Below are 13,870 nucleotides of genomic sequence, written 5' to 3'. Positions count from 1 at the left end.
CTGTGATGACTCCAGCACCTCCAGTTTGCGTCTGTGGAGACGAATCGGTGCGTTAGAGGTGGCGTCTGCTTCATGAACTGTGCTGAGGGCCCTCTGTTGGAGTAAAACAGCACCGCAGCCTGTTTAAGGAGAGCGCGGCACACCTGCTCCTCATCACTTGTTGCCGTCCTGCAGTATTTAAGAGAGCGGCTGCTCTACCAGGTTATTATAGCAGTGGAAGCTCACTCGTGTTCCTCAGCCTGTGAGGAAACCTGCTGCACACTCTGAGTTTGTCAGTAAAATCCTTGACTGAGCCTTTGTGTCTGCTTTTCTGAATCCAGCTGTTTGTGTTGTGTTCACGACAGAGGGACGGATGCATGTATTCTAACTAACGAGGGGGCTGTGTCCCCAGCATCCCCCTGAAATCTCTGTCTGTACTTATTGGCTTTCCTACCTGAGCACAGCCAGCCGGTGACTACGTGACCTGGATGTGGTCGATGGGTACATACTGAGCAGCTTCCTGAGCAATTCCCTCAGCATGAAGGCGCTGGCTGAGGCTGAGGGGCCTTTAATATCCACAGCAGCGCTGAAGCCCTGCCACACTGCAGTGCTCGCATCTTCTGCAGAAAGCTGTTCGTCTTCACTGTCAGCTCATTAGTGTTCAGCATGAAAACATGCGACAGCGTTAAAATAAAAGGCTTATTGTTTAGGAAGTTATCATATGTCAGGCAGTTGATGTTTTTATTCAGTTATGGAGCGAGATAAAAAAGCTGGAAGACCACCAACACATCAGGATTCATTCTCAGCATCAACGTCCCTGCAAACACTCTCAGCTGTCTGTCTGTGTTTATCAGACATAAAGCAACCACCACCAGAGATTACCTTCATAGTTTCCATTAAATCTGTGGAGATTAGGCATAAATCTCACTAATGTTTCAGAGGATGCGTCGCGTGTGGTTTTATCCTCGTGTTTCCAAACTGTGCTGGCAGTGCCTGCTGCCGAGTGTGATATATGGAGGTTAGGAGCTCTGGCTCCGGGCCTGCTCGCTCTGACTTTGCTGACTTTGTGTCTCAGGCAGAAAGTCAAAACCTTTTCAGAGGGACCGGAGCCAAAACGGCTGCAAAACGCTGCTTTACAAAACAGCGAACAACAGCCGCTGCAGCTCCAGATGGAGGCTTTCAAAGTCACCTCCACTCTGAAAAGAACATGTCATCGCCAGCTTGTGTAATTGTGCATTCATGTGGCATTGGAATAATTGGGAAACTGAATTTGTGACTGGGAAATTTCTCATAAAAAATCTCCAAAACAGAAAAACAAAATCAGCTGCCGACTCAAAAACATGGTGGGTGAATGCAAATACTCAGTTATTAACAAGAAAACTTTGACTAAAAGTACTGCTTTGTAAATTATTATTTTTTTATACTTTCCAAAATGAACAAAATCTATGAACAGAATTTGACTTTATGTCCAACTCACCTGTGCGCTGTACTGAAGAGATATCAGGTGAAGTTAAACTAGGTCTGAGCTGTACTTTTGTGTAATACCACTTTCTACCACAAGGGATTTTTTTAACCTTTAACCTTTATTTAACTGGACAGATTATTACAAACACATTGATATTGATGATGATAGTCTGCAAAAGGTAAAACCTGATGAGGAAATGAGGGACTATCAAAACTATCAAAAGTTAAAGGTGGTCAAATGCTGCCCCCTGGTGGTGATGGGTCTAGTTACATTTTGCAGAGGAAACAAAGTAGCTCTAATGGTGATGTTCCCTGTACTGTCACTCTGACCCGTGAGACTTCAATAAGTGAGCTGTCAGCTTTTACAGATAAAGATGAGAGTAGCAGAGAGGGAACAACAGGGAACTAACAAAGGTAAGGGAACATAAACTACGGTGCTGACTGAGGGCTATGGAGCTTCAGCATGAATCCCATCTAAAAGGAAAACCTTGACCCCACAAACCCTCTAAACCCTGGACCGACCCGGGAACCTTGAAGTCAAGAATCTCAAAGAAACCTTAAACTCACTGAAGACTCAAACTGATAGTTTCAGGTGGTTTTGACTGTATTTATCAGTTATTGAAGCTAACTTTGATAACCTTGCTGCAGACTGGTCTGTGGTAAATGGTAAATGGCCTGCATTTGTATAGCGCTTTTCTAGTCCCTAAGGACCCCAAAGCACTTCACACTACATTCAGTCATTCACACACACATTCACACACTGGCGATGGTAAGCTACATTGTAGCCACAGCTGCCCTGGGGCGCACTGACAGAGGGGAGGCTGCCGGACACTGGCGCCACCGGGCCCTCTGACCACCACCAGTAGGCAAACACGGGGTTAGTATCTTGCCCAAGGATATTTGGCATGCAGTCAGGAGGATCCAGCCTGGGATCGAACCACCGACCTTCTGATTAGTGGCTGACCTGCTCTGCCACCTGAGCTACAGCCTGTGTGTGGGTCACACACACAGGCTGGTTTTACCTTCGTCACGCTGTGCGTGGACGTGCTGCCGATCAGCATCTTGGACATGTCGTCTTCATTAATTAGGAGCCTCATAATTTCTAACAGGAAGTATTTTTGTTGGAAAATCAACACGACAAACATGACTCGATCAATCCCGGCACTTTCTCATCTTGCAGGTTGAACAGTATCCACACCGGAGTTTGTCGATGGCGCTGGCACTAAACGCCAGAGCAGAGGAAACCGAAATGAAACAGAAAAGCTGGTTTTTCTCCATCGTGATTTCCACATTTCTGAGCGTGATCTCTGACTGCAGCTGTATTAATGTTTAATGTCAGCGGTTTAATGGCAGCCACCTGGAGAATCTGCATTCATCTCCACGAATTCAGCGCTCACATAACCGAGGGAGCGGGAGCACACATTCATTAACATTTTTGGGGCTGATTTCCCTGAATTTTGGTTACTTCTCGGCTTAATGAGCATCGGTGGAGAAATGTCGCCTGTTCCCCGACTCTGAATGTGACATATTGAGTTTGCTGTTTGCAGGCTGACGCTGGTTTCCTGCACAATGAGCGCAGCTGATGGACAGTTCACTGGTCTGGTTTTATTTCCCAACAAAGGGAACAAACACTTGACATGTGAGTCATTATTTCACAAAGTGGAATGCTAAACGAGCACGAGTCACTGCAGAACGATATTAGCAAAATAAACAGAGTCTGAAGCATAAAGCTCATTAACACAGAGAACAAAGTGTTGCTGCTCATCACGCTGTCAGTTCCAGGCTCGTCCCCCTTCCCTGACTGGTCCAGGTTAACCCTTTCCTTCCCGCTCTGCACAGCAGCGAACCCAGACCGTCTTCACGTTTAGAGAAAGCCGACGTTTAAAAAACTGTTTCCACGACTGACGTTTCGCAGCAGTGATACCTCCACCTGCAGCCGCTGTGTGGGTGTCAAAGACAGCGTGAAACCACAGACGGGTGTTGCACTTAATTAGTCGGAGCAGAGCAAGCTGAGAACAAATATGTTTGAGGAAAAAAATGTCTCCGGGGCGAAATCAGCCAGAGCTGAGCTTGAATGAAAGAATGCAAATGAAGTTATTTAAAGGACGGGTTCACATCTTTTCACATCAAAGATGGCTTACCTGCGCGCCCCGTGGGTGAGAGGTTAATCACGTGATGGTGAGTATGACTGCAGGTGTGGATCCGGGCTCGGTTAGCCTGTGATGGACGGGGAGTGCTCCCACGGTTTATCTGCCTCCTGCTCCTCTGCAGTTCCTCTAACAGCCACCTGAGGCCGGTCCACTCTGCATTCACTCCCACGTTAGGATGTCAAACATTACAGTTACACGTTCACATCCTGCTGCTGTTGTTGTCTGCTAGGTTTGGAGTGTTGGTGACCAGTTTTGGTCAAGTTACTTGAAAAAAGTAATCAGTAACTAATTACTGATTACTTCCCCAAAAAAGTAATCCCGTTACTTTACCAATTACTTATTTTCAAAAGTAATTAATTCCTTAGTTACTTAGTTACTTTTAAAAACACGATTTACAACCTGAACAGGTGATAAATAGATCTTTCAGCCCAATTCTACTTTTTCTGCATAATCCATCATACAAAATGTAATCAAATGGAAAAGTCTCTTTTTAACTTGTTTTATTAGTTTTAATCTTTTAACTTTATGCATCAAGCAAAAATTTAATTATCTGCAACATTCTCTGACTGGAAGAAATTAGTTTAACATTTAAACCTATTTTCTGCACATTCCAGCACATAAAATAAAATATTTTTTGTGTTTACACTCAGTCTTTCAAATAGATAAGATAAGATAAGATAAGATAAGATAAGATAACCTTTATTAGTCCCACACGTGGGAAATTTGTTTTGTCACAGCAGGAAGTGGACAGTGCAAAAGTTATGAGGCAAAAATTAGAATACAATAAGAATAAATACAGTACACAACTGTACAGAATAGAATAAAATAAAATACTATATACAGTAGAATAAAATAAAATAAATATACAATAAGATAAAAATAGAATACAAATACAAATACTATATACAACTGAGTAAAAATACAACGATGACAGAAAGGATTATTGCACTTAGTATTATTGCATATGTATGGATGTGTGTGCTTGATCAGTTAAAGTCTTTATTATGGAGTCTGACAGCAGTGGGGAGGAAAGACCTGCGAAATCTCTCCGCCCCACACCGTGGGTGCCGCAGTCTCCCACTGAAGGAGCTGCTCAGTGCTGTCACAGTCTGCTGCATGGGGTGGGAGATGTTGTCCATCAGGGGTGACAGCTTAGCCACCGTTCTCCTGTCACTCACCACCTCCACTGGGTCCAGAGGGCATCCTAGAACAGAGCTGGCCCTTCGGATCACCCTGTTCAGTCTCTTCCTGTCCCCAGCAGAGATGCTGCCGCCCCAGCAGACCACGCCATAAAAGATAGCAGAAGCCACAACAGAGTCATAGAAGGTCTTCAGGAGTGGGCCCTCCACTCCAAACGACCTGAGTCTCCGCAGCAGGTACAGCCTGCTCTGCCCTTTCCTGTAGAGGGCGTCTGAGTTATGAGTCCAGTCTATTGTTCAGATGAACACCAAGGTACCTGTAGCTGTCCACAGCCTCAATGTCCATACCCTGGATGTTCAGTGGTTGCAGTGGAGAATGCTTGTGCCTGCGGAAGTCTACCACCAGCTCCTTGGTTTTACTGGCGTTGATCTGGAGGTAGTTCAGCTGGCACCAGTCCACAAAGTCTTGGGTCAGACCTCTGTACTCCTTGTCGTCCCCATCAGTGATGAGGCCGACTATTGCAGAGTCATCAGAGAACTTCTGCAGGAAGCACTGGGTGGAATTGTGGGAGAAGTCTGCAGTGTAGATGGTGAAGAGGAACGGAGCCAGAACCGTTCCCTGTGGGGCCCCCGTACTGCAGACGACCCTGTCCGACACACAGCCCTGAGTCCTCACATACTGTGGTCGGTCGGTGAGGTAGTCCAGGATCCAGGTAGTGAGGTGATGGTCCACTCCAGAGTTCTCCAGCTTGTCCTTTAGAACCGAGGGAAGAATAGTGTTGAAGGCACTGGAGAAATCAAAGAACATGATTCTCACAGTGCTTCCAGCGGTCTCCAGGTGAGCGAGGGAACGATGTAGGAGGTGAATGACGGCATCATCCGCTCCAATGCCAGGCTGGTAGGCAAACTGAAGTGGGTCCAGTGATGAGCTTATTAGGCGCCGAAGCTGAGCCAGGACCAACCGCTCCAGGGTCTTCATCAGGTGGGATGTCAGAGCCACCGGCCTGTAGCTGTTGAGGTCCTTGGGGCGTGAAGTCTTTGGCACTGGTACAACACAGGAGGTTTTCCAGAGCTGTGGGACTCTTCCCAACCTCAGGCTCAGGTTGAAGAGGTGCTCCATCACCCCACACAGTTGGTCCGCGCAGGACCTGACGACCCTCGAGCTGATGCCATCTGGACCCGCTGCCTTCTTGCCATTAATCCTCCTCAGTTCCCTCCTAACCTGGGTGGTTGAGAGAGACAGGCTGGAGCCTTGTGTTGAGTGTGTATTGGATGCTGTTGTTGGGGGTGGGGGGGAGTGAGCAGGGTGAATAGAGGAGGTGTGAAGTGTCTGAGGTGGAACAGCAGCAGTGGGGGTGGGTGAGTCTGCAGCCGATGTTGTAGACTGTCTCATGGTTGAATCAAATCTGTTGAAGAAATGATTCAGTTCATTTGCCCATCTCACATCCCTCCCAGGCAGAGAGTTCTGCTGTTTGTGGCCCGAGATGGTTCTGAGGCCTCTCCAGACTTCACCAACGTTGTTTTGCTGAAGCTGGTTCTCCATCTTCTGCCTGTAGCTGTCCTTCCCATTCCTTATCAGTCCCCTCAGCTCTCTCTGCACCCTTTTCAACTCCTCTTTGTCTCTGGATTTGAAGGCCCTCCTCTTCTGCTTGAGGACGGTTTTAATTTCTGGGGTAATCCAAGGTTTGTTGTTGGAGAAACACCGTACAGTCCTGGTAGGTACAGTGTTATCCACACAGAAGTTTATATAGTCAGTAATGCATGTAGTAAGGCTGTCGATGTCCTCACCGTGGTCATCACAAATCACCTCCCACACAGTCGACTCAAAACAATCCTTAAGAGCCTCCTCGCTCTCCTCTGACCATCTCTGTACTGTGCGGGTGGCTGGTGGCACCCTGCGCACTAAGGGCTCATACACAGGGACAAGGTGCACCAGGTTGTGGTCAGATTTGCCCAGGGGAGGGAGAGGTGATGAACTGTATGCCTCTTCTGCATTGGCATACAGTAAGTCCAGTGTTTTATTGACTCTGGTTGGGCAGGTCACATACTGGGTGAAGGTGGGCAGTGTGGAGTCCAGTGAGGCATGATTGAAGTCCCCTGATATTATGAGAAGGGCTCTCGGTGATTGTGTTTGCAGTCTGCTGACCACAGAGTGGAGAGAGTCACAGGCTGCATCCGCGTTGGCCGAGGGGGGACATACGCTGTTATCGCGATAACATGCGAGAACTCCCGGGGCAGGTAGTACGGACGCATGCTAACGGCTAACAGCTCAATGTCTCTGCTGCAGAGTTGCTCTTTTACAGTGATGTGCCCAGGGTTACACCATCTGTCATTCACAAAAACTGCCAGTCCCCCTCCTTTCCTCTTACCGCTGTCTCTGGTCCTGTCCGCTCGCAGCATCTGAAATCCCGGTAGTGTCACGCTTGTGTCCGGAGTTAGCGATGTTAGCCACGACTCCGTTAGCATCATGATGCTACATTGCCGGTACTCCCTCTGTGACCAGGTTAGCGACGTGAGCTCATCCATCTTATTGGGCAAAGATCTTACGTTTCCAATAATTACAGAAGGAAGAGATGGTCGATAACGTCTCCTTCTCGGGCGACGGCGCTCCTTCCCAGCACGACACCCCCGTCTTTTCCTCCTCAGCTCGCTGGGAATATCGGGTCTGTCCGCCGGCAGTACCGCTGCAGGACGCAGCGCTAACAGCTGATCCTTACTGTAAACAAAGGATCCCTGCTCTGGGTCCCCAGACACGGGTGAAAAAAGTAGAAATAAACTGAAAAAAACGACCAGGACTAGCACAAAACGGTAGAACATGGTTGCAGAGTCTAATTACTAATATGTTAGTTATAAAAAAATTACGAGAAAAAAGATAAGAAAGAAAGAAACTCAGATGCAAGTAAAACACAGCAGAAAATAAATAAAGTCACAGACTCAGCGGTCCTGTTGCTCTATTTTCACCTGTAAAGCAGGAGTGGGGCAGGCGGAGGTTTACCCTGGTGCAGGTGTGCCGCGGTCAGTGGAAGAATCCGCGAGTTTCTCTGTGAGTTTCCCATTACGTCGTAGCTACTCGGTGCTTGTTGGAAGTTTAGGGTTTTTTTTCGCTGTAAAAAGAAGTTTTCTTCCCACGCACAGCGGACACTAATGTTTTTGTCACATTTTATGGAATCAAACTCAAAGTAAGGTCAGTACTTCCACGCTTTAAACGCTGCATGCTCATACTCTCTCTGCACTCGTTATGTGATCCATTGTTGATCTGCACACAGCTGTTGTCACGAACGGCGCACTCGCTTACCTCACTGTCGTGAGACATTCTCGCAAAAAATCACGGTTTTAGTAACGCAGTAACGCAGCGTTCCTACGGGAAAGTAACGGTAATCTAATTACCGTTTTTGCAATAGTAATCCCTTACTTTACTCGTTACTTGAAAAAGTAATCGGATTACAGTAACACGTACTGCCCATCTCTGTTGGTGACTCCACTCACCGGGCGCTCAGAGCTCGGCGTGGAACATCATGGCTGAACTGCTGTGGTTACTAATAACATCACAGCAGCTCATCTGAATGTCACACCAGGGGAGAGATGTCATGAGCTGACTTGTTGCAACAACAGTGTCCTGTTACAAATTTAGGGAACTCTTTAGAGCAGGGGTGGGGAGCTCCAGGCCTCGAGGGCCGGTGTCCTGCAGGTTTCAGATGTGTCCTTGATCCATCGCAGCTGATTCAAATGGCTAAATGACCTCCTGAACATGTCCTGAAGTTCTCCAGAGGCCTGGTAATGAACTAATCATCTGATTCAGGTGTGTTGACCCAGGGTGAGATCTAAAACCTGCAGGACACCGGCCCTCGAGGCCTGGAGCTCCTTACCCCTGCTTTAGAGGGATCCTTTCTTTCACAGAGGTTTGTAGAGGCAGACTCCTGGACTTTACACACCTGTGTCAGCAGGACTGACAAGATTAGGGTCCAGATTTAGGAACTGGATTCTGGCGTAAATGGAAGTAGTGCAGCGACGAGATTGTGTGTAAATTGTGGGAACTCTGAGATTTTTGGCCCTGCTGCTTATGCATTTCTGTGAGTTCGTTTGTCAACATGGAAAATTTAAGGAGTAGGAGGATAAGGATTTAAAGTACAAAAAGGTTGCAGGCTCAGCCTGTGGTCTGCTGTGATTGTGCCCATGCACTACTTTGCCCTGTTTGAATCTGGCCCTGAGAGCGATGCTTTTATCCGTTTAATGTATCAACAGGATGTTTTTCTACAGCTCTAAACGTCTCCATCTGCAGCTCCTCCTTCTTTCTCCTCCATATTCTTCCCCTCCACTTCTTCATCTCCACAACCTTCCTCTCCTTCTTCTCCTCCCATACTTTGTTCCGTCTCCTCTTTCCTCTCCTTTTCCTACCACTCCTCGTCTTCCCGCTTCTACTTTTTACCCTCCTCTTTCTTCGCTGTTTACTTCTTTTCTACTCCTCCCCATCTCTTCTTCTACTTATGCTTTTTAAACTTTTTAATGCTTTTTTCCTCCCCCTCCCTCCTTCCTGTTTGAGTCACCTGCCTGACTCTTCCTCGTTCCTCATTAGTAAGTCACCTGCCTCACTCTGGCGCTCTGCGGTCCTCCTTGATGCTTTATTCATCACAAGGAGGAGGACAAGAGCGTTGCGCTGTCTGGACACATTTACATACAAATGAACTGAGGATTCATTATTAATGCGCACGCACACACACACACACACACACACACACACACACACACACACACACACACACACACACACACACACAGACGATCATCCTCTGTTGCATTGAGTGTCAGTAATTACAAACATCAGAAACTCGGCACAGTATCAGCGATAACTCAGTGTGTTTGTGTTTGTGTGTGTCTGTGTGTGAGAGCAGGCAGCAGTTTATCAGATGTTGTGAGGTTGATCATCCCGACTTGTTTACACTCGGCCCGTCTTGTGAGCTCGGGCTGTGGAGAGATGGAGGCAGGAGTTTTCTGCTCGGCTGCTTCGTCTTTGTTTCCCTCGTTTTTGTGTTTATTCACATTCAGCTCAGAAGCCGAGCTGCTTCACCTGCTCTGCATAATAACACCGAGTCAAAGCTGGGGTTCATTTACACACAATGAGCGTTTGTAAAGCTACAGTACGAGTACACAGAGGTGAAGCCCGAGTGGAGATCTGCGGTGAGATCCTCCCTCCTGCCTTCAGAGCAAAGTCTTCCTCATATTGTATGATTAAAGAAAGCACTTCTTTGATGTGCACATTGGGGGACATGTCCAGGTCAAAGACGAGTCCAGTGTTACTGCAGGCCAAGAGGCCGCCATGTTTCTGAGGTTCTTAGGCTCAAATTCTTGCAATGATCAGAATTTCACCTGAATTTAACTCATTTAAATTACACGTCATACGAGCCTTAATGTCGTTAAGACGTGCCTGTAATTTAACTAATAGATTTGTGTCTGTTATGAGTTTCATCAACTATTATTTGATGAAATCCAGAAGGAAAGAAAGCTGTGAGTTACAAGCCTGAAACAGAGACACAAGCAGAGGTAAGCAGGCACCGTGAGACTGAACACAGGACTGTGTACCCTCACAGGGCTAATAGAAACACAGCTGGGAGGAAGCGAGACACAGGTGAACACAATCAACACAATCACAGGGAGGAAGTAAAACGCACTACGAAGCACAGAAGATTACTCACTAACAAACAAAACAGGAAGTAAGAAACAATGATAAAACAGGCAGACTCGGATGAGAAAGTAAAATTAACACGAGGAAAGACACACAGAGAAAAGACAGAGCTCTCCATGAATGACTGGAGGAGGGGTTTGTGTGTCCTCTTTGTCCTTGGAGCTATTCTGTGGAGAGCAACTGTCCATCGCGCCTTTTGAGTGAATGATAGGCTACAGGCTAATTGCTAACTGCAACAACGTACGTCGTTCAGCGAAGCATAAGTACGAAAGCCAAGGTGTTGTCACATGATTCGGAAGGCATTGTGGGCATTCTGGGCTCAGCCAATCAGAGCCAGTGGATTTTGTTAGCGGGCATTTTGCCGTAACACGGGCAGAAATATTGCCTTCGTAACTTGAATTTTTCGTTAAATGGGGTATTCATGAGTTGGGGTTCTACTGTATGTGTGTGTATATATATATATATATATATATATATATATATATATATATATATATATATATATATATATATATATATATTAGGGGTGCAACGATATTCGTATCGATATTGAACCGTTCGATACAGTGCTTTCGGTTCGGTACGCATATATATCGAACAATACAAAATAAATTTGTAATTTATTTTATCAACTTTCCTTCTGACGATGCTGTCTGTGTTGAGCGCTCAGTGGATCTGCACTCGACAGTGCAGCCTAGGCGGAGCAGTCGAGTGCAGATTCAATGAGCGCAGGGCAAGCTAGCGAGACAGAAGTTAAGCTCTCCTTGCAACATGGCAAACTGAACCTCCCCCACCCTCATTCAGATCTGGCGTTTGGAATTATTTTGGTTTTCATGTGACGTATGACCCTGAAGGTAAGCGAGTCATGGACTAAAGTAAAACAGTATGTTGGATGTGCCACGCAATGCTCAATTACATGGGTGGGAACTAGTGTGTTAGCGCAGTTAGCTCGTTAACGTGTTGGCCGTCTAGCCCCACGCACGGGGCGATCCGCGGTAGCTCGTTAACGGAGATTTGCCGTGTTGTGGCGTTAAGGTCATTTCAACGAGATTAACCTGAAAGCACTAGTGGGAACACAACGAATATGACTGCACATTTACGCAGACATCATCCTAGTGCAAAGACAAAAACAACAAGCATGCTACTAACTTTAGCCGAGTCATTTAGACAGCTGTTAGCACAGGATTCTCCTTATGCTGCTGAGAATATAGCCCAGAAGAAGCGGATAGTGTAGCTTTTATTTTGGAAAGAGACGTTTCTCTGTAATAAACTCTCTTTTCCAAAGATGAGTGATTCCTCAATCAGATACAAGGCTCGCAAAATTTTTCCAGTCGGGCTACCAAAATCTCTCTCTGCCCTGCCCGTCGGCCTATCGTAGGAAGGAAAAATATATGTCAATGCTTTTGCATTCTTTCAGAAATGTAGCTGGGTAATTATGTCATTGGCATCGGTGAGCCACTGCCAATATGTGACATATTGAAATCGCATTTGAATTTGCGCTTGTTTTTTGCTTTCACTTTGCAATCGCACGAACTGTGTATAGAGAGCGACAGCACTGATCTGTGAGTGATGATAATTTGTGCACCAATTCCTCTGACATCGTCTTATTAATCGTTAGCTTACTATGCAAACATGACAAGTGAAATCTCCCGCAGCAAGCTTAAACATATGAGAGGTTGGTCGCGCAGAGAATCGCTGAGCTTATGTGAGTGAGTGTGTAAAAGCAGCAGGATTTATATTTTAGTTCTGCTGAGCCAAATAAGACAGGTCAGGGTGAAGAAGTGACAGCCAAAGAAAAGCTTACCACAAAACGGAGAAGTTATGACAAATCAGACTATAAGGCAAAAAGAAAGTGCAGCTTTATGGTTTCATGGACAAAATAATTTCTGTGGCTGCAATATGACGAGCTAAATAACCAGGGCTGCACATAAGTGGTCCGCAGGTGCGCATTCGCTGTCAAAATAAAAAATGTGCACAAGATAAGAAGTTGCAACGCGTGTTTGCGTACATAAGATTTTCAGGAGGAGGACAGACATTTGTTTAGAACTCTTAAAGATGTCAAAGAAGCTCCTTTAAGCAATTACTGTGATGTTCCTCCACCTCCAAACAAATGTCAGGAGTCCGAACCACAAAAGAAGCGCGTATTCTCGGAAAAGTAGTTGCAGGAGGTGAGCTGGCTTCAAACAAATGATGAACGCACAGAGATGTGGTGTGGAATGTGCCGTGAAAATTTAATAAATGACAAATTAAAAAGGCATGAACATTTTTTTTTGTATCGAAAAAATATCGCACCGTGACACCAAAGTATCGAACCGAACCGAACCGAACCATGAATTTTGTGTATCGTTGCACCCCTAATATGTATATATATACACACACACACATACATACACACATACATTCCAGCACATAACAGCAGGGTGTAAGATGCTAGCAGGCAGGGCGGGCATACATGGAACGCCATAACCAAGAGGCCAGTGTAGTGTACAGGAACATCTGTGCCGATTATGGCCTGGAAGTCCCGAGGTCAAAATGGGAGACGCCCTCAAGGGTGGTGGAGAATGACCGAGCTAAGATCCTGCTGGACTTAGCTCCTGAGAGGACACAGATAAGTGTCACACAGGAGACTTAGAACACGAAAAATGTATCAAATGTAGTATCGAGGCTAAGCCTACGCTTGAAGCCACTGAGGTGGTTGTCAACAGGGGTGACGCGATGGCACTGGTATGTATGGATTAATTAAACAGTCCAATAACTCCAGCAGTACTTATCTTGTCCTTTTTTGTCTTTATTCCAATATCATCTTAACATAACAGCGCAGCGGTCTCAAGCTGTTTGCCTTCTTACAATTAATGACACACCTGACGCCGATTACGTGCGTCTACCTTAAATACCTTTACATGAACAAAACAGAAAAAGGTGACCTCTAGCGGCCACATAAGGTATTAACCCAAAAATGGCTCCTACATTTTGTTTTAAGAACATCTACTATAGCAATGCTAATATGTTAAGATTTAATTATGAAAAAGAGATGGGAAAATATATAATACTGAGAGGAACAGTTTATGTATGTGGTGGAGATTTTAATGTGATAATGGATCCTAAATTAGACACAAGGAGTAATAACATGAATAAAAACAAAATCAAAAAACGTGTTCAGGATACATGGGAGGAAATGGGACTCTTCGATACATGGAGACAATGACGTACGTAAAGATTAGAGTCACTTGTCCAAATATGAGGCTGTAACATTGGAGTGCCAGAAATTTAAACAAAAAATGGTTTTCCTCATGTAACCGTGTTTTTAAATTAGACACAAGGAGTAATAACATGAATAAAAACAAAATCAAAAAACGTGTTCAGAAATACAATATGGAGGCTGCAGGAATCTTGAATAATGAAAAATAATAATAATTTATATTTATATAGCGCTTTTCAAGGCACCCAAAGCGCTTTAC

Source organism: Aulonocara stuartgranti (assembly GCF_965226115.1).
Source record: "Aulonocara stuartgranti genome assembly, chromosome: 22".
Lineage (NCBI taxonomy): Eukaryota > Metazoa > Chordata > Actinopteri > Cichliformes > Cichlidae > Aulonocara > Aulonocara stuartgranti.
The sequence above is the reverse complement of the archived record's forward strand: the minus strand, read 5'-3'. Positions refer to the sequence as shown.